Source organism: Triticum aestivum, chromosome 2B, assembly GCF_018294505.1.
Source record: "Triticum aestivum cultivar Chinese Spring chromosome 2B, IWGSC CS RefSeq v2.1, whole genome shotgun sequence".
Lineage (NCBI taxonomy): Eukaryota > Viridiplantae > Streptophyta > Magnoliopsida > Poales > Poaceae > Triticum > Triticum aestivum.
Window position 1 is genome coordinate 651,237,671 of NC_057798.1, and position 18,829 is coordinate 651,256,499.

The following is an 18,829-nucleotide window of genomic DNA, read 5'->3' on the forward strand; positions in this document are numbered from 1 at the left end:
CCAGCATATTCTTGCCCAAAAGTGAACAAGGAAATTTGTTTTGGAAAAAAAAAACTCCGAGAAATAAAAGAGTGGGAAGCCCCAGAGTCGAATAAAATCACTTCAGGTATGTTATTAACAGAAGACATAACAATGATGACTTCGGGGTTCTCTTGGGCTTTATCGGTGGAGAGGTGATGAACGTACCCCGTGATGTTTTGCTGGTTCGGGCATGACTCCATAAAATGGACTTGTGGCCTGAATATAGCCTTCGACTTGTTGTTCTTGGGACACTGTTTGGCATAATCTCCGGTTTGCCCACAACTGAAGCAAGAATTGTTGCACAGATGCTCCTCTTGCACTGGGTTGGTTATGACGTTCTTGACTTGAGTGGTGGTCTTGTTAACATTCTGTTGCCAATTGTGCTTGTATTCCACTTGAGTCTGTTGCCAAGTACGAGCCTTCTGCACTGGTTGTGCCTCCTTCCTTGGCTCAAACTTGCGCTTGTGATTGTTGTTAGCATACCTATTATCTGATACAAGCTTGTGCTCCTTTTCAGCAATGAAAGCCTTGTTCACCAGGGTTTGGAAGTCTGGGAAATCGAGCATACTGAGAGTACACTGGAGTTGCGGGTTTAATCCACCAAGAAATCTGTCAATCTTTCTTTCTTCAGTGGCCACGTCTTATAGGGAGTAACGTGATAGATGATTGAATTTTTGCAAATATTCACCCACAGACTGACTTCCTTGGAGGAGCGCGAGAAATTCACGCTGCTTAGTCTTCATAATTCTTGTAGGGATATGATATTTCCGGAATCGTTCCTTGAATTTTGACCAGGTGACTTCTTCATTAGCAGACCACATGGCCTTTTCATTTTCCCACCATATAGCAGCAGCGCCTTCAAGATAATGAGTTGCAAATGGAACCTTATCTCCTTCTTCAGTACGAGAAATCTCAAGCTTCTTCTCCATAGTTCGCAACCAATCATCTGCATCCAAGGGGTCAATAGCCTGACTGAAACTGGGAGGCTTGGTCCTTTGAAAATCTGACAGCTTGGAGTGATGACTGGGCTGATTTCCATTCTGTCCAACCACAGCTTGAACACTTCTTAATATTTCAATCAGATCATTATTCCATCTTTCCTCAAACATACGCAGAATTTGCTCGGTGGAGGGCGGATTTGGCGGTGGAGGCAGTGGTGGAACGTACAGCTCGGGTGAGTATCCTGCCTGTCGGCGGAACGACGAACAGGAGAACCCTCGCGAACGTTGCTACTGCTGCCTCCCTGCGTCATCCTATTGTGGTTTTTCCCAAGGCAACGCAACCGAGATGAGAAGCATTCAAAATAAATTGGGGGAAAGCCAGCAACAAAAGCCCGAGAAAAACTAAAATGACGAAGAAAATGCGGCGAATAAAATAGAGTTCCAACATAATTATACATAGACTCATACATGAAAGATAACAACATGCCAAGTTCAACTACTCATACATGAAACGAAACATCATGACTCGTATGACTACATCCGTACACCATCCTGACGATTGCGAATTCTCAGAAGCTCTAGTGCTCTGCTGGTGATGCGGGGTCCTCTCCTGAAGCAGACTCGGATCCTAAACTGACATGGTTAACTGAGACCTCCAAGTTAAAGGTGACACGACGACACTGCCTCGAGGAATCTCCATCCGGGGCAGGTGTAGGGTGAAGCATCGGGGCTATAGGAGTGGCGAGAAGTGAAACCCACTCAGCAGGAGCAATAAGCGGACTCACGGTCATGGTGCCCGAGCTACTCAGAGGAGTAACCGGTGAAACAGGGGAACTAGAACTGGCTGGAATATAGGGAGTAAATCCCACAGATGCTAGAGCAGTGACTGATCTAGTAGAGACTAAAGCAGTACGGGCATGAGTCAGCTCTCGAGCCAGCTCGTGGATCATAAGATAGCTAGCAGTGATATAACAAGAAAGGTGGCTAGCAACACTATCAGACTCCGGATCAATGACAGGGAAACGGACACGACCATTATCGTGCAGAGAAGGATGAAAGTAGAAACCTGGGTGGTTCTGCATCCGGACCTCGTTGTAGCGAAGCTCAAGAAGGACCTCAAATGCAGCAAACTAGACAACTGAGAAGCGGTAGAAGCGTAACCGCTCCGAGAGGTACAAGTGTAAGTGCTGGAATCGGGACTGGTGCACAGAGTAACCACGACATGATACTCATACACTGAGTCAGCTAGACGCTCCCGGTACACACGATAGGCTGGGTCGTCACCGAGGGGGTACAGCCGACACCACACATTACGAAGGAGATGCGGCGACGTGTACGGCATCAGCTGCAACTGGCACGGATACAGCACCGATGCCATCTACACTCACAACCATTAGCAGGTTAGCATAAAAATAAAACAAGTGCAGGCAATGCAACAACCAGCTACAAATGCTACCGACACTCAACTAGAACTCGTATCTAGCGTCTGATTAACACATTGTAGTCTAGCGTGGCCTACAGTCAGCGCGGCTCTGATACCAAACGTTGTGGCACCCCGGCTCAGAGCAACTGGTTTACCATGCATTGCCAGCCCAGAGACCTTGTCTTCTGGTAACACACAAGATCTTGGTACAGAAAACAACCGATTTATTGATGCTAGCGGAACAGAGTTTACATTACAACAATTGGCGAGGCCAAGCGGCACACACGGTGCAGCTGAACAATATGTACATTATTTAGTGAACATAAAGGGGCCTCGACCACGACAACTACGCGGCAACGGAACAACGTCGTAGAAGAACTGCATAGCACAGGGACACCAATGTGGACACGATCTAGCCTCGGACAGTACTCCTTTCCAATGGGACTTTCCTGAAATCTGGCATGACACGCCAGGTTAGTACATTGAATGTACTTGCAAGCTCACAACAAGCATAAACATAATGACAAACAATATCATGACAATTAACCAATTCATAATAATGCAACAATATATCCAACATTCTGTGACCATGCTCTTGTGATAAAAGTCCCTCAGACTGGCTTACCAAACGTGATCGCTCTTGGATCACAAACGTGCCATCCTAGAGACATCTCGTGATCCTACCAGCGATCACAACCACGAACAATATTTGGTCTCAAGCAGTGATCCTTCCGGCGATCACAACCACAACCAATATTTGGTCTCAAATAGTGATCCTTCCGGCGATCACAACCACGACCAATATTTGGTCTCAAATAGTGATCCTTCCGGCAATAACAACCACGACCAATATTTGGTCTCGAACAGTGATCCTTACGGCGAACACAACCACGACCAACATCTGGTCCAAATCAACACGACGGCCTTCCCGCCACCAACAATGCAAAATTCATACTTAGTGTGCAAGATTTATTAAATGTTGACCCATGGTGTGACCTACTTTCGAACATGTCCTTAACCATGGACTCGGCTATGGATATATTAATACACTCGGCAGAGGTAGCACACTGGACCCACACCACGGAACCCATGGCCTCGCACTCCCATTCAGGTGGACCAACGGCATTCCGACGAAACCCCTCCATTGCCATCACACTCTCCCGGCCACTCTGACTCACTCCCCATCGGGCTAGTCCTGGGTGGCCCGGTGTCTACCAAAGACACAACGACCACCATCGTAGCCAAACATAAACGATCCCACACGGGGACCCGGTACCATAAACTCAACAATGGGCACACGAGGTTATGTTTGCTTACCGGGCCAGGGTACCACATGCCCAGAACCTTCCCTAGTTGGAGGCACCGACCAGAGGCATGACAACAGAACGAATAAAGGCCATCCCATACCGGCAAATGTGGTTGCATTGGGAAAAACTCGATTCAGCGGCACCATGACCCGGTCAACAATGTATTCAAGTTGAGTTATTATCAGGTTCAACTTAAAGTGAAAATAACCGACGTCATAATGCCATGACATGTAGCACTAACATATGCATCACATATCAACGGAAGTGACTGAGTCAACTATATCCACATTGAGCATTAACAACTCATGACACTTCTCTGTTTAAGATCAAACCTCACTTCAAACAGAATCTTTTCTAGCAAATTTATCATTTTTACTCATGCAAGAAAATAACTCCACTAATTATTTATATCCTTAACCATATTATCCTTTCATCACCCAAAAACTAAATCCTTGTTAGTTTACCAACTAAGTTCACTTCTAACTTTCTGTAAATCAAGCATATTCACTTTAACAAGCATCTAACAGAATATAATTAACATAATAATAATTTAAATGCATGGATAATCATTTGTTCAAGTAGAAAATCACAAATATTGTAATGGCACCATGAAAATGTTGTTGTGGCTTGCCTTAGTGCAGATGAGGTTCACAAGCCTCCTAGTCATCCTCAAGACAAGCCTGACCTTCTGAAAATATTTAAAAACACAAAAATAAATCATCAAGAAACCTTCTGAAATTCACCAGAAAATCTAGACAGCAGGGAAAAATCCCATCTTTGGTGAGCTGCTAGATTTTTGCACAAAGAACACAATGCAAAAAGAATCGATTCATTTGGACTTATGGTTAAAATATTTTGGCCATTTGAAGTTCTCTGGATTTAATTAAAATTTGAATTTAAATAAACAAACTGAGGGGGGTGACGTCGAAGGCGTAAATCCCCGGGGCGCCACCACTCATACCGCTTCGCGCGCGTATAGAGTGGCTGACTAGCGGGCCTCGCTAGTCAGGTGAGGTGGAGGGGGAGAGGGAAACAGAGAGCGGCAAGGCTTCACCGGAGCGCACGCCGGCGGTGAGGGCTCCTTGGCCAAAACGAGAGGGAGGGATCGAGAGAGGAGACGGAGGCGCACCTGCCCGTACCCGTATAATGGCTAGGGGTGGTCGGACGGCGCCGGAATCAGCCTGTCCAGCGGAGGCAGAGAGCAGCGGTCGTCAGAGACGAAGACGACGGCAACCAGAGGCGACTCCAAGGGCTCCAACCGGGCGGAACGACACCACCGGAGAGTGGCGGAGGCCCTAGAAGGGTGGCCCTGGCCTGGGAGGGGCTACAGCTGTGGAAACGACCCGAGGGGATCGCCGCGAGCTCGAGTTCGGGGACGGTGTCCCGCGGCCTGCCCGGCCGGGCTACGGCTTTCTACGCGCTTGTGGAGTGTGTGGGAGTGGAGGGGGGTGCTCGAGAAGGCTGGGGTGGCCCTATTTATAGCCGAGCAGTGAGGGGGGTTTCGGGCTCCGCCGTTGGACACCTGGCCGCGGCGCCCGGCAATGAACGACGTCAGTGAGAGATGGAGAAGAAGACGTAGCTCACACGGGTACTATTGGCGAACGGGGATGAGCACAGGGGCGAGAGGAAGACTACGAGCACAGTGCGCCGTGCACTGTGGCGTTGGCCGCACCGTGCCCGTGCCCGCTGCGGCGAACTCCGGTGTCGGCAGGTGCCAGGGCGGAGTTAAGGGGGTCTTGACGATGATGGTGGCGTGGTTTGGCACGCACAGGCAGGCGGGGCAGCGAGCACGCGCGCAACAAAGCGCTCGGCGGCACTCAGAGCGCGTCTTTGCATGCCAGCACGGCTGGACGAACGTGGTCACCACGTGAACTATGATCTCAGGCCGACCTAAGCCCAAACTTCATGTCTGGCGTGTTGTCCGTGGTAGTTTTGATCGTTACCACGCTTGGGTTTGGTTTCAGGTGCAGTAGAAATGATTTTACACTCCAGTTAAGTTTCTGGACAATAACTTTGAGAGCTTACTGTGGTCAAACCACTAGGAGTTGAAGGCTGGGCTTTGGAGGCTAGCAATCATCTACTAAGGTGACGATGCACAAGAAAAACCAGCTACAATGGAGCAAGTAGAATGGTAGTTGCTGTAGAAACTACCATTTCTGTCCAGAAAAGAAAATATACTCTATAGCTAAAATATTCCAAAAAGTGATGAAATATTTTTGCTCAGAAAGGTGCCCTAGGGTTCAAAGAATAATTGGGATTTTTCTCAGAATTTTACGGGCAAGAAAAATTGGGGTTGCTTTGGAGCACATTGAGCTAGCTAGAGTTTAGGAGGGGAAAATGAATATTTTTCATTAAAGAAAAATATTCCAAATGATATTTTGAGATGAACCAGAGATGGAGTGATGGTTAGAGAGGGAGATGAAGCACTTGGGTTAAAGTCAAGGGGTACCCAAGTGGTTAAGTCCATATGAAAAGATTCAAAAACTCCAAACTTCAAATTCAAACCAATTGAAAATCACGCAAAGAAGAGGGGCAAAAACCAGCCTGTCACAACCTCCCGGATGAAAATAGAGACGATTTGAAGATATAATTAGCAGGGTTAGATGGGATGGTCCCTTCAATGGCTAGTTTGTTGCGAGTATTCCATAGAGCCAAGCTAAAGCTCTAAATGGTCTCCAAGCTAAGCGATGTTGTTGGCCGCAAGAATTATTGAGAAGCGCAAGGATATCTAACATTGAATTTGGGTTCCAAGATTGCCCAAAACACAACTCCACAGGGATTTCACGGGAGCACATTGTAAAGTAATATGATTGGATTTCTCCGGAGAGTCACAGAGAGCGCAACACCTATGGTCCGAACCTTATCCTTTTTTGGGTTTAGAGCTGAGGTAGGCGATCCAAAGCCGATTGCCAGAGGAAAATACGAACTTTGGGAGGCACTTAAGTTGCCCACAAGCCTTTGACATACCAGACCTTGGGGCCTCGCACCAACTTGGCATGGGTGGATTTGATAGAGAAGATGCCCGAGAGCTCTATCTCCCAGCTGATCGAGCCTTTGACAGAACTAAGAGTAATGTGATCAATTAAAGAATGTAGGTTGTCTAAAGCTAACAACTCCACCGGCGAGAGAGAACTAAAAAAACCATGGTGGCCAAAAAGATGAGGGCCTGCAGCTTGGCCACGATAAGAACATGGAAGGATATAAGGTGTAAAGAGGTTTATCCGAAACCCAAGCCGATAGCCAGAATTTTGTATCTTTCCTGTTCCCAATTGTGAATTTCGCCCTTTAAGTTAAAAGAACTTGTTTACATTTCTGATTCCCGTTCCAGATCAATGACCCCTTCACATTGCACACAAAGGAGCAGTTCGGGAAGTACTTTTCTGCAAAGATCCTAACTCAAAGCCCATTATCATTTTGCCAGATCCATTTTGTAATAAGGTCAAAGTTCATCTTTCTCGAGTTGGAAATGCCTAATCCTTCCTAGTTTTAAGGGCGACAAAGATCAGCCCATCTAATCATATGGTATTTGCGTTTTTTTGCGTCCGTTTCCACGAAAAAATCTAGCACACACTTTATTAAATTTCACATGCACCCCTTCTCCTAAAATGAACAATCTCATTGCAAAAGTAGGAATGGACAGAGAGGCAAGCGTTAGTCAGAGTAAGCATAGCTGCTGAAGACACGAGCTTCCCTTGTCACGGATCACAAGGGTGAATCACCTCAACTGTGAGATCCCAGTCCGCTTCCATAAGCAATTTATGCGCACAAAGAGCCTAAGATAAGCGATGGCAAAGGGAGTGTGGCATTTCTGCTCCCGAGCTCATCTGCACCCCCCGACGAAAAAAATCAAAACAAATACTACAAAAATTCAAAAAATTCCAATTTTTTTGTGTGGTAGACAATTTTATGCGTGAAGTGCGCTGCAACTTTCAACTCATTTGGACGTCTGAGCAACTCTCAGCAAAAAAGACAAATTCATGGTCTATAAAAAAGTTTACTGTTCACACACTGTTCTGACCCGATTTTTTTTGCTGAGAGCTGCTCAGATGTCCAAATAAGTTGAAATTTGGAGCGAACGTCACGCATACAATTATCTATCACACAAAAAATTGGATTTTTTTTGAATTTTTTAGTATTTGTTTTGAATTTTTTTTCTGGCCGGGTGCAGATGAGCCTGGGCACCGAATTGGATTTTTGTGGCAAAGAGTGCGGCGTTTCTGCTCCCGACCTCATCTGCACCCCCTGACGAAAAAAATCAAAACAAATACTACAAAAATTAAAAAAAATCAATTTTTTTGTGTGGTAGAGAATTTTATGCGTGAGGTGTGCTGCAAATTTCAACTCATTTGGACGTCTGAGAAACTCTCAGCAAAAAAGACAAATTCAGTGTCTGTTAAAAAGTTTACTATTCACACACTGTTTTGACCCGATTTGTTATTTTTTCTGAGAGCTGCTCAAATGTCAAAATAAGTTGAAATTTGAAGCGAACCTCACGCATATAATTATCTATCACACAAAAAAATTGGATTTTTTTTAAATTTTTTAGTATTTGTTTTGATTTTTTTTTCAACCGGGTGCAGACGAGCCTGTTATATAACATAACTTACTATAATGTTTATTACAAAGTTGCCAATCAATGCCTCGCCAAAAAGTGGGATACAAAAAATCAAGGCAATCCAACCAAATAAGGACGTAACATGTCAACAAATACCATTCTAAATACTAAGAAACCCATCACTAGTACGCCATCCTTATCGGGGACATAAACACAAGGTGCTCGAACTTCTTGGTCTGAAGTTACATCGCCTCCTTGTGTCGCACCTTTTTTAAGAACACCGATGACCACAACAAACTGGTAATTGAAGACAATGCCATTTCTGCATAGCCAAATAGACAAAAACATGTTGCCACCACGACCAAAATAAGTGGACTTAACAGTTTACACACCAGCATCATAGCAATGACCTAAATTATAACCACATTGGTGATATCAAAAGCTAAGTACATTGCGAGCCATCCAATAAAGGGTTAATTTGAAAAATGCTACTCAAATTCCGGTGATTCCGAGAAAAGCCACAACAATTTTCAAACTTTGAAAAATGCCATTTTCAGTAGCATTTTTCAAAGTCTGCAGTGGCGCTTTCCATAGTTTACAAAATTTGCAGTGGTACTTTTCGAAGTATGGAAATTCCCATGGTGTTTCTGGGAATCGCCAGAATTCGAGTGTCATTTATCCAATTAACCCTCTAATTAAATGCCAAACCACAATAAAAAAATATTGGATTTCATGCTCATAAGAGAAGCTACATTGTGTGCCCCTGCCATTTGCATTTAATCAAATTGTCTTTAGTAAAGATGACTTTTCGACATAGAAACTGAAGGAATACCGTGTTATGTAGAGGTAATTTATATCAAAATCATTTGGATGTAAATCCAACTACTGTATCCAATAATGCCGAATACACTAAGTGCATAGAAAAAAAATCAGTGGTATGAAGCTCATCCTACTTAAACAAGTCCTGCTCTCGAAGTTAGTTCTGCCTCTGTAACCTTGTAGGACAATTTCATTCCGGTCTACTAAAATACTGACCAATTTGGTCACTCACTGCGTACTTTTTTACTTCCAAATCTTGAACACTAAGGCCACCTTGGTCTTTAGGAGTAACCAAAATCTCCGACGTGCTAAATGGTATTTTGTATGCTGATTTGACTGCCATAATAAGTAAGAACAACAAAAATCAAACCTCTTCCATTTGGGATCTAAAAAAGGAGATCACAAAGATTGGGAGGCTCCTCGACACTTAATTAATTAAGAACAAACACCCATGATAGGATAAGTTTTTGGATCGCTAACTCAGGCGCTTCTCTAAATTATCTTTTTGAATGCCAAAGTTCTTAATAGGGAATGAACCATGCCCGCAACACAAAAGGTATATATACTCTTATATGGGGTTATCCATCTTTTTTCCCGCGAGAGTAGAGTCGAGATTAGTAGAAACAGAAGGGGACCATGATGTAAGAAACCGCCTGAAAAGTAGTCTCCCAAGTCGTGTAAGCAACAACTTATTAACGTCAACTACCATGTCAACTACCCATTGACGTTGGAAGTGAGAGACCCAGAACGCATGATGTCATGTTGCCGGCGCATTTGTTGGGCGATCTAAGGTCAGAAGTGTTGTTGTACCGTGGAGTACGGTCGCAGCATCCACATGTGCACCATGTTCTTACACTTGTTCAAGGCCATCTGCCCCAGGGCCTATTGCTATGCCTTTGGTGGCATCTAATGCCTCAACCGATGCGGCAATTCTCATTTTGCCCACCACAACCTAATTGCTTCGTCACTATCAAACACTTTATATATTACTGAATCCAAAACCTAAATGAATAATTGGGTAGAACATGAATGCATGTTGAAGCCAACCAGCTCTAACGAAATGGTATGACGAACACACAACTTAGGACGTACACAATGAGCAGCCTAAGTGCCTGACAAGTCTTTAGACAAGAGGAGGTTTGTTATTTAGTTCTCTTATAGAAACATGCAAATTCACCTAATGTGGAAAACAAAAGCAATTGATCTCACCATAGTTCAATTATGAAGGAAGAAGAGACGCACACAAAGAGAACTATGCTAAAAACATTAATACAAGCTAGACGAATATGGTGGTGTTGGTGCAATGGAGCATTAGAACCCTTCCCTAGGGTTGACGAGCCTCTCAACGCGCATGATGACGTGTTTTCCGGTGGGTATACTTGACTAGGAGACCCAAGGTGGGCCTCACCATGTCTATGAACACGTTGAACTGCCACTCATTCACCGCGTCAATCACCCGTTGCACCAAATAATTGGCATATTAGTGGATCATCATACCCTACATGACCAAGCAACCACAAAAAGATTAGTCATGTACATATGGATAAGTAAGATCTTAAGAGGCGGACATAAAAAAATCGTCTTGTATCCTAGGAAAGCCTCTCTGGTCACTCCTGGGACTCACGGGGCGAACATCGCCGCCGACCGAGGAATCCTCCCCAGCGCTCCTTCCCCTTGCCTCCACCGATGGCGGCCTCCGGCCGGCCCGTGGCAGTGGCGGGCCGGGGCGCCTCCTCTCCTCTCCCCTGCTCCCTTCGCGGGCCCCTCCCTCTCCCACCATGTTTGGGCTGGATCTCGCCCCTGCTGTCTCCTCTCGCCGCGGCGGCCGTGGCCTGCTGCGTGGAGGTGCATCCCTCGACGACTGCGGAGGTGAGCTGGGCTGCTCCCACCGGGTCCTGGTGGCGCGGCTCCTTGCGGGTGGTTGGCGGTCGTGGAGGTGGTTCCCGGCCACCACTAGGGGCTAGATCCACCGGATCCTGCGGGCTCCAGGTCCGATCTGGTGGCATCCTTGGGCAATGGCCCCTCCCTTGTGGGAGAATCGATTATAACCCTCCTAGTTCATCTGCCTTTGCTCATACACCCCTTTCTTTGTCTGCCTTGCTTATGAGCCCCTTGTTGCTCAAATTTCTTGACCATAGCGCCCTCTTCATGTTTAGCTAGACCATTATGCAACTAACAACGATTCTCACCCCTCTGCGTCCACTGCGTCCATTCCCATGAGCTTGACAAACTCCGTGCAGTCATCCCCGCACCTCGGCCGCGCCTCCCACGAGGGACCTAAACGTCCTGTTGGTGCTTCTTCTACCGGCAACCCCAGCCCAAGCTCCTCCCGCCGGCAGCCCCAGACCAAGCTCCTCCGCCGCCATTCCCGTGAAGCTCAACAACCTCCGCGCATACGGGGCGGAAGGCCGGATCCCCCTTGAAGCCTCCAGCGCCATGGTGGCTTCTCCCTCCATGCTGCATCCACCGCCATTGCCCGTCTCCAACCGAATCCAGCTCTCTCTCCGTGCGCCCCGACTCGAATCCCCTCCCCTTGTGGAAACGGACCAGAGTATATGCAGGCCTAGTCCCATGAAGAAAAGACCAAGGGAGAATATTTCAGTCTTTTGGTTATCTGTATAACAACTGATTCGGAATTAGGTGATGAATTAATGCTTAAACGTGCAAAAGGGGCTTATGATCAAGAAGCAAATCAAACAAGGGGGTTCAAAAGCAAGGCAGACAAAGAAAGGGGCGTATGAGTAGGCAGACGAACTAGGGGAGTTATAATCGATTCTCCCCTCTCTTGTGGGTGGCCCTCGTGGCTGCTTCTTCAGGGTGCCCGATTCCCAGATCTAGGGTTCGTCTTCGTGCGGGTGCAAAGGGCAAGCTTTGGGTGCAGTTGGTGGTCGATTTGCGCAAGTGCGGTAGTAGGGCGGTCGGCTGCGTGCTTGCGGTCCATCGTCATGTGGGTGGTGGATGAGGGTGGTTTCTATTGGTCTCCAGAACGGCAGTTCCGGATGGTGGGCAGGATGACACCATTTCAGCGGGTGTCGCCATGCGGGTGCTCTTATGTTGCATCGACCGCTTTGGCAGCGAGGTGGTCCATTTGGGGGCATCCGTCGTGTGGGTGTGTTCTTCACAGCCATGCCGCTTGCTTCGGGCGTTGTCTGCATCTTGCCTTAGCCGCCCATGGCTAATGGACCTGGTAGGTGTGGTCTTTTCCCGAGCGGAAGTTTTTTTCGGCGGTGTCGGTGTCGGTGATAGCAACGCTTCTGTGTGCCGTTCCCTTCCTTGGAGGTGTCACCGTGGGTGACCTGCATCAACCATGGGCTCTGGGTGAAAACTCTTAGTTTGACATGTTCCAGACCGGGTGGTGGTGGCGTTGTGGGGTCGTTTCCTCCTTGGAGGCTCCTTCCTGTGAGCAAGTTCCCGTTTTACTGGTTTCTCGGGTAATCTGTGTGGATGACAACTTCTCCTCGCCATGTGGAGGAGCAATGCTTCAATGGTAGCGCATTGTTGAGGAGCTAGGATCTACAAGGTGGATGTGCTCGAAGGCCTCCCTCTATTGTCTTGGCATTAGCTTCCATTTGCGCTCTAGGGTGGTGAGCACTCCATCTCCCGACGGTGCGGCGCCCTTCGAGCTGGGGCGAGGAGCTAGGGGGCTCCTTCTGGCGATGGAACAAGATGGCACTGATATCATTTCACGAATTACAAACCACTCCATACTTTACCTGTACAACATAGTTTCCATATGGGTCTTTTTTTTGAAAAAGGGAGCAAGCATCGGCTTCTATATCGAGCGATGCACACAGTCATATTATTAATTATTCAACAAAGATCTGACAAAAACATAAACCAAACAACTCAAAGCCATCACCCACACCTAGAAACTCAACAAATGGGGAATGCCCCCATGCCCGGTCACCGCCGATCAGTCTGCATGACGTACCAGAAGCAAACATCTGGTGCAGTAGAGCCAAAGCATACACCACCTGTACACGCTTCAGAAGCCGCCGCCACCATCATACTGCTAACCCATCTTCAAGAAAGAGATCCACATCACCCTTGCCAAGCCGGTCAGCCGTCGAGGCCGTCACGGTGCCAAACATCACCACTGCCTCTGCACTCGTCCATCAAGACGCATCCACCGTTGAGACTCCATTGCACCATGCCTTTGAGGTCCGACGGCATTGACGCAGTAGATACGACGCCGCTCCACCTCTGGACCCCTCCAGCCAACACTTGCTCCAACAACGATGCGCCCCCAAGAGGGGGTGTGCTGCCAGACACCACCATCATCCAAACTGGGAGACCCAAATTCAGGGTTTTCCCAAGAGAAAATGACCCTTCTTGGCAAGTCTACGCGGTGATCCAACGCGGCTACGCCTTCGCCCTTTCTCCGGCAAAGATGAGTTTCAAAACAGTGCCTCCAATAAGGTAGATGATGCCACAGGCTGCCACTGTCCGGTTCGGCAAGCCAAACCTGAGGTTTCCCTCTGAGCTTGATGGGACCGCCACCGTGATGATGCGCTCCAAGGAGGTCAGCAGCGTCCGTAGACGTCGCCGCACCATCTGCGCTGTGAAAAGAAAACAACGCATAAGCTCTTGCTCCTGATACTGTTCGAAAGTAGTGCAAAGAAAAGCGGTACTTCCCAGCAGATCCGGGCAAAAGTTTTCTCCTCGGCGGTAGTCCCTCGAACCAGGAGAGCGGGAGGCAGAAGTGCTCGTCGGAGACGCCCACTAACGTAGAAGGAACGACTACTTCAAGCAAAACAAATCCAGGAACATTGCATGTACCCATCCAACCCGACTCGACTTGAGGAGCCGCCGTCACCGGAGAGAGGATCCGGGCACGCCAGCCCTGGATCTGTTAGGAATAAGCCATGCGTTCATGTGTGTGTGTGTCTGTGGCCGTGGCGATGTTGAGCAGGCCGCCTCCTGCGCATTGGGCGCGCCGTGGGCGTGGTCAGGCGGATCACCAGCACTCGTTTCTGTTGGAGAGTTTCCAGGGAGTAAGTGCACGTAGGGAGTAGCCACCGCATGCGGTTAGTGACTAATGTGGTGGTTAGTCTGTTGTTGGCGAACTAGCGCATGCATGGGTTAGTGGCCGGGTCTTGCGTGAGTGCGTGAGTGTGCTGGTGTGTGTGCTAACCTGGGTATAAAAAGCCCTCAGCTGTACTGCTCGGGTGTGCGTGTGGCTCAAGTTGTTGCTCGAGGAAAAGACCATCGTTGCGGCAGGCATATGTGCGCCGGAAAAACACCACCGCACCACCGAGTCTTGTGTCTCCTCTTTCTTCTATATTCGTTCGTGCGAGAGAGAGAGAGAGCGAGAGGGACCTGGGCACCAGCGCAAAGAGCAAGCTAGGGCTTGGCGCCAACAGGATCTGCCTCCAATCCCTGCGGCCCATCACCGTGCCATCCTCCACGCGCCGGATAACTCACACCCCATGATGCCCGGCCTGTGCCATGCCCTAGCCGATGACACTGGCCTGCGCGGGTCTCCCCGCGCAAGAGGACAAGAAAGCCCTGCTGCCGCCAGCGCCAACCAGGCTTCACCCGTCCACGCCCTTTGGCGGCGGTGAGGAAGTATGGAGGAGGGGAGGGAACCGATGGTGGTCGGAGTTGGATGCCGCGGTGTGGCTGGAGGAGCCGCACGGGAGCAATCCCCTTTTTTCTTGGAAATTCTTTTTTTTTCATATGGGTCTACCAATAGCTCGTTCATGTAATATCAAGAATCTTCACTATAAGGCATGCATAATTTTTGGATCCTTGAAGAACTTGAGTATTTCTAGGAAAATCAAGATGGGAAGAATAGTTAGTGAACATCTAAAAACAAACATCAAAATATAGAAGCCAGTCAAAAGTGCAATGCTCAAACTGAAAACCTGAACGACATGGCATCTAAAAGGGTGGGAGGACAACAGTTTAGCCTTACCACATATGCGTCTATGGATGAATAGAATATATATTATGGAGGCACATATTCTATACATTTCTGAACGAGGTTGTATATTATGGATGAATAGACTGGTTGATCACAGACGCATATCGTTGCTACCAAAATCCTTAGCCATCTCTATCTACTAATCAATGTCACTTATTTCAGAAGCCTGAAGAAACCGACACCGGATTAGTGACAAAGCTCACGGCAAAATGATATGGCATATCATGGTACACACTAAAGCAGAAACAAACAAAACCAGTCTAAACTATTTTGTGCATTTCACACAATATGATATGATATTTATAGCAGAAGCTATCTAAGATATAAGAACACCTCAACAAGAGAATAAGAGATAATCAACAGTTCATAATCAACGTCTTGGTTAAATTACGTTGTAGCTTACATGAGCATTACACAACAGTCACATTTCCTATTTCTTTCCATCGCAAAATGTTTGAAAAATATAGTGTCCAGTTTACCTTCTGGATCACTCGACGACTACAGAGATGAAGGCTTTAATCCAACACATGTCCAATTATATCATCGATAAATTTCCTTTTCTAGATCGGTGGTCCATGCTCTAGAAGCTGTTGAAAAAAAGGTAAGAATGTTATTTTGTTTACATTGAGGAAGCCCAACATCCTAGAGCCTTAAGTTACGAAAGTGTGGGAATTGGAGAAAGAAACCTTCTGGATTACGTAATTAGCAAGGACGTCCATGATTAGTGTATAGACATGAAGTTGGATTTCATTGGAGGCAAGTTTGCGGCCATAGGTAGGCTCTAGAAGCTTCTTGTTATGCCTTGGTGCCCTCCTATCACCCCTTGGTTGTGGGCGCCTAGGCACCCTGTGGGCCCTCGTGGCCCAAGTCCAGGTCTCCTAATGCTCTTGGGTGCAAAATCCATCCTCGTATTTTTATGGATTTTTTGAAGGTTTGAAATACCTATTTTTCTTGAAAATGGAAAACAGAAACTCACACGGGGTACTATATTCATAGGTTAGTCCAAATAAACTTTTTTACATAAATGGTGGAAATGTGGTATGATCAATGCAGAAGATTATAGATACACTGAAGGTGTGTAGATCATTTATTTTTAAATTTAATATTGTCTGAAGCAGATGCAATGAAACAACATTTTATCATGAGATGGAGTTAACCTTCCTCATGTTAATATGTGTTAATATATTGCCATATGAGGCAATTGTAAGCAATTCTTATTATTATACAATCAGACTTCCTAAGTTGCAATCATGTTCTTCCTTTCTTATCAATTTCAAAACTTACAATGCATTCTATCCTCCACTGTGTACGTGATATCATGCAATTGAATAATATTAGTGCTTCTGGCAAATCCAATGAGTTACATTTTATACAAAGAGCAAACATATTCAAGTAAACTTTTGTTATTAACCACACATCCAGATATTTTACAGCAAGATAGTACATACTTTCAGAAAAACAACCAGGATTACAACGATTCAGTACTCAAAATATATTTGAAGTGCCAAATTATTTCACAACACAAAACTTATTCTTGGCGCCCCAACTTTAGTTCGCCATAGAAACATATCAAATATCCATAGCAACGAATGTTAGAGTTTTCAAGTCAAGGAGAACACATGAATTATGCATTACAAAAATATTGCATAGAACACTATGCTATCTATTTCATACCATCCACATAGTATGACATCTATAATAAAGTGGTTACTATAACCAGGTCATCATTTCTCTTAGAGAACTGCATCATGATGGCTTTATTCTTCATAATACCTGCTTGCTCACAGAAAGCCTTCCATCCAGTCACTAGCACAATTCTTCCATCTTTGGGTGGTGCTTTCTTGTATGTTCCGTCGATTTAAAGATTGAAAGTCTTGTACGTTACTAACAATGTCATTCCTTCATTGCAAACATCTAATTCATCAGCAACTTCTCGTGGTATTTTCTGCAATTGTGTGTTTTTCAGTTAGTAATAAACGTTAGAAACATCATACAAATATAAGATATACATCATTTCTTGATTTTCATATCAGAGCTAAAATCATTACTATTTTTCCCATGTCGCTTTGTGTTATCCTATGCACAAATGAAGAAATCGCGAAAGCACCATAAGTTCTTACGCATTAATTGAACCAAATTATCATCTTCATCCACCATAGACGACAACCTCTCGTCATCACAACATCATCTATAATACGTTTGACATCATCTTCAACACTCTGTGCAACTAAAACATAAAGAAAAGTAATCAGTTTCTCAATTTATTATTCGAAATAAAAAAACACATGTATAGTGTGCAAACCTACGAACCTGCTGTCGGTGACCTGATTTTAAAAACATTTTCCTTACTTATGGCAGCAACAAGCAAACCATATATTGTAACTATAACTAGAACTTTATCTCCCTCCAATAGATTGTAATCAAATAGAAACTCGTTCCATCTAGCACCATGAATACTCGTGACATCAATCCTTTTAGTCACATTGACCTTATAGTGAAAACCTTCAGGGGTACATAGGACAACTTTATTTCCTGAGATGCTATTTACGGCTTCTCTCATGTCACATGTAATATTCTGTAATTGAAAATAAATTAACTACAACAACGCAAATAAAACTAAAATAAAATAAATTTTTCTTCAGACATAGACAATTTTATTACATACCACACTTTTACAAAATGTCTGGCGCAGAGTTACTTCAACACAACGTTTTGTTGTTCCATCATTACTGCAATTCCCACGGTCATTCTTGCATGTCCGGCAGCATGACTTCAAACATTTGCATGCATAAACATGTTAGTGATGCCATATAAAAACTTAAATTTGTTAATCCATATTTATTTATGTGATTTAATGTTAGATATACAGTATGCAATGGAGGAATTTTTTTTGTGAAATTCGAGAGATTAAAATTCAAACACATTTAGTGTACATAAATTTAAGAACTAGGAATCCAATATTATGTACATTTCTCATATTAAGAATCACATAATTGGTAAATGCATGTGCTTTGTATAGCTGTCAAGTGGAAGGCATTATCTTAAAAAGATCAACATTCAAGAGCTACATGCGCTAGAACACGAACATTCATCAAAAATCGGACATCAAAGATGTATTTTACACATTTAGTGGAGGTTCTATATTAGTTCTTTTGTCAAGTTCTGTTTACATGGTATTAATATGTAAGAGTGCCATAGTTGTATTGATATTTTTGTGCTACATATATATTGAGCAGACAAAATAAAAAATATTACCTACAAGATAGAAGACGATAGAAATGTTCTTACTTCTTCAATTTAATATGCGAACATATGTAGACTTTAATTTCGCTAATTCTAAGAAGAAAGAACCAAATATATTTTTATGTAATTACAAGTAACTCAAAATATAAGAACTTACCCTGTAAATAATGTCTGTTATATATTTTAATCTTATAATCCCATTTTGTTCCACAATCACTATCATGCATCAAACATAATATAGCTGCTAGGGAGCCTACACACGTCACGTTGGCAACCGACATTCAATCCTCCTGAAAATGTTGCTAAATGGCATCAAAATCAGCATAAACCTACATAAATCCTCTCTCTCTCTCTCTCTCTCTCCTGGAAAAGCTCACACTATTTCACACTATACTTACCATTGTATCTTCTGAGAGAAGACATCCTGAAACTGATTCTCCCCTTGTTTATAACTACGCCACTAGTAACTAAAATATTTTTAAAGAAACAATAATTCACCTCCTCCACACACTAGTTGGTTATAAGACACATGTTGTCAGGCAATCTTAGATGTTCATCAAACACTAAGCTTAAATACATCTTGAAAATAGATAC

The 18,829-nt window shown here is 45.0% G+C and overlaps 1 long non-coding RNA gene across 2 annotated transcripts; it reads right to left on the reverse strand.

Annotated features, from left to right (window-relative positions):
• Positions 1–16,468: 16,468 nt before the first annotated feature.
• Positions 16,469–17,566, reverse strand: LOC123041903 (uncharacterized). Of its 2 annotated transcripts, none has more exons than XR_006418662.1 (3): positions 17,303–17,566; positions 17,113–17,219; positions 16,469–16,937 (listed from the first exon to the last, which is right to left on the reverse strand). It is a non-coding gene; the product is annotated as an uncharacterized lncRNA (long non-coding RNA). The 2 variants fall into 2 exon arrangements; XR_006418663.1 differs by having other exon boundaries at positions 16,469–16,891; positions 17,303–17,561.
• Between the last annotated feature and the right edge of the window lie 1,263 nt (positions 17,567–18,829).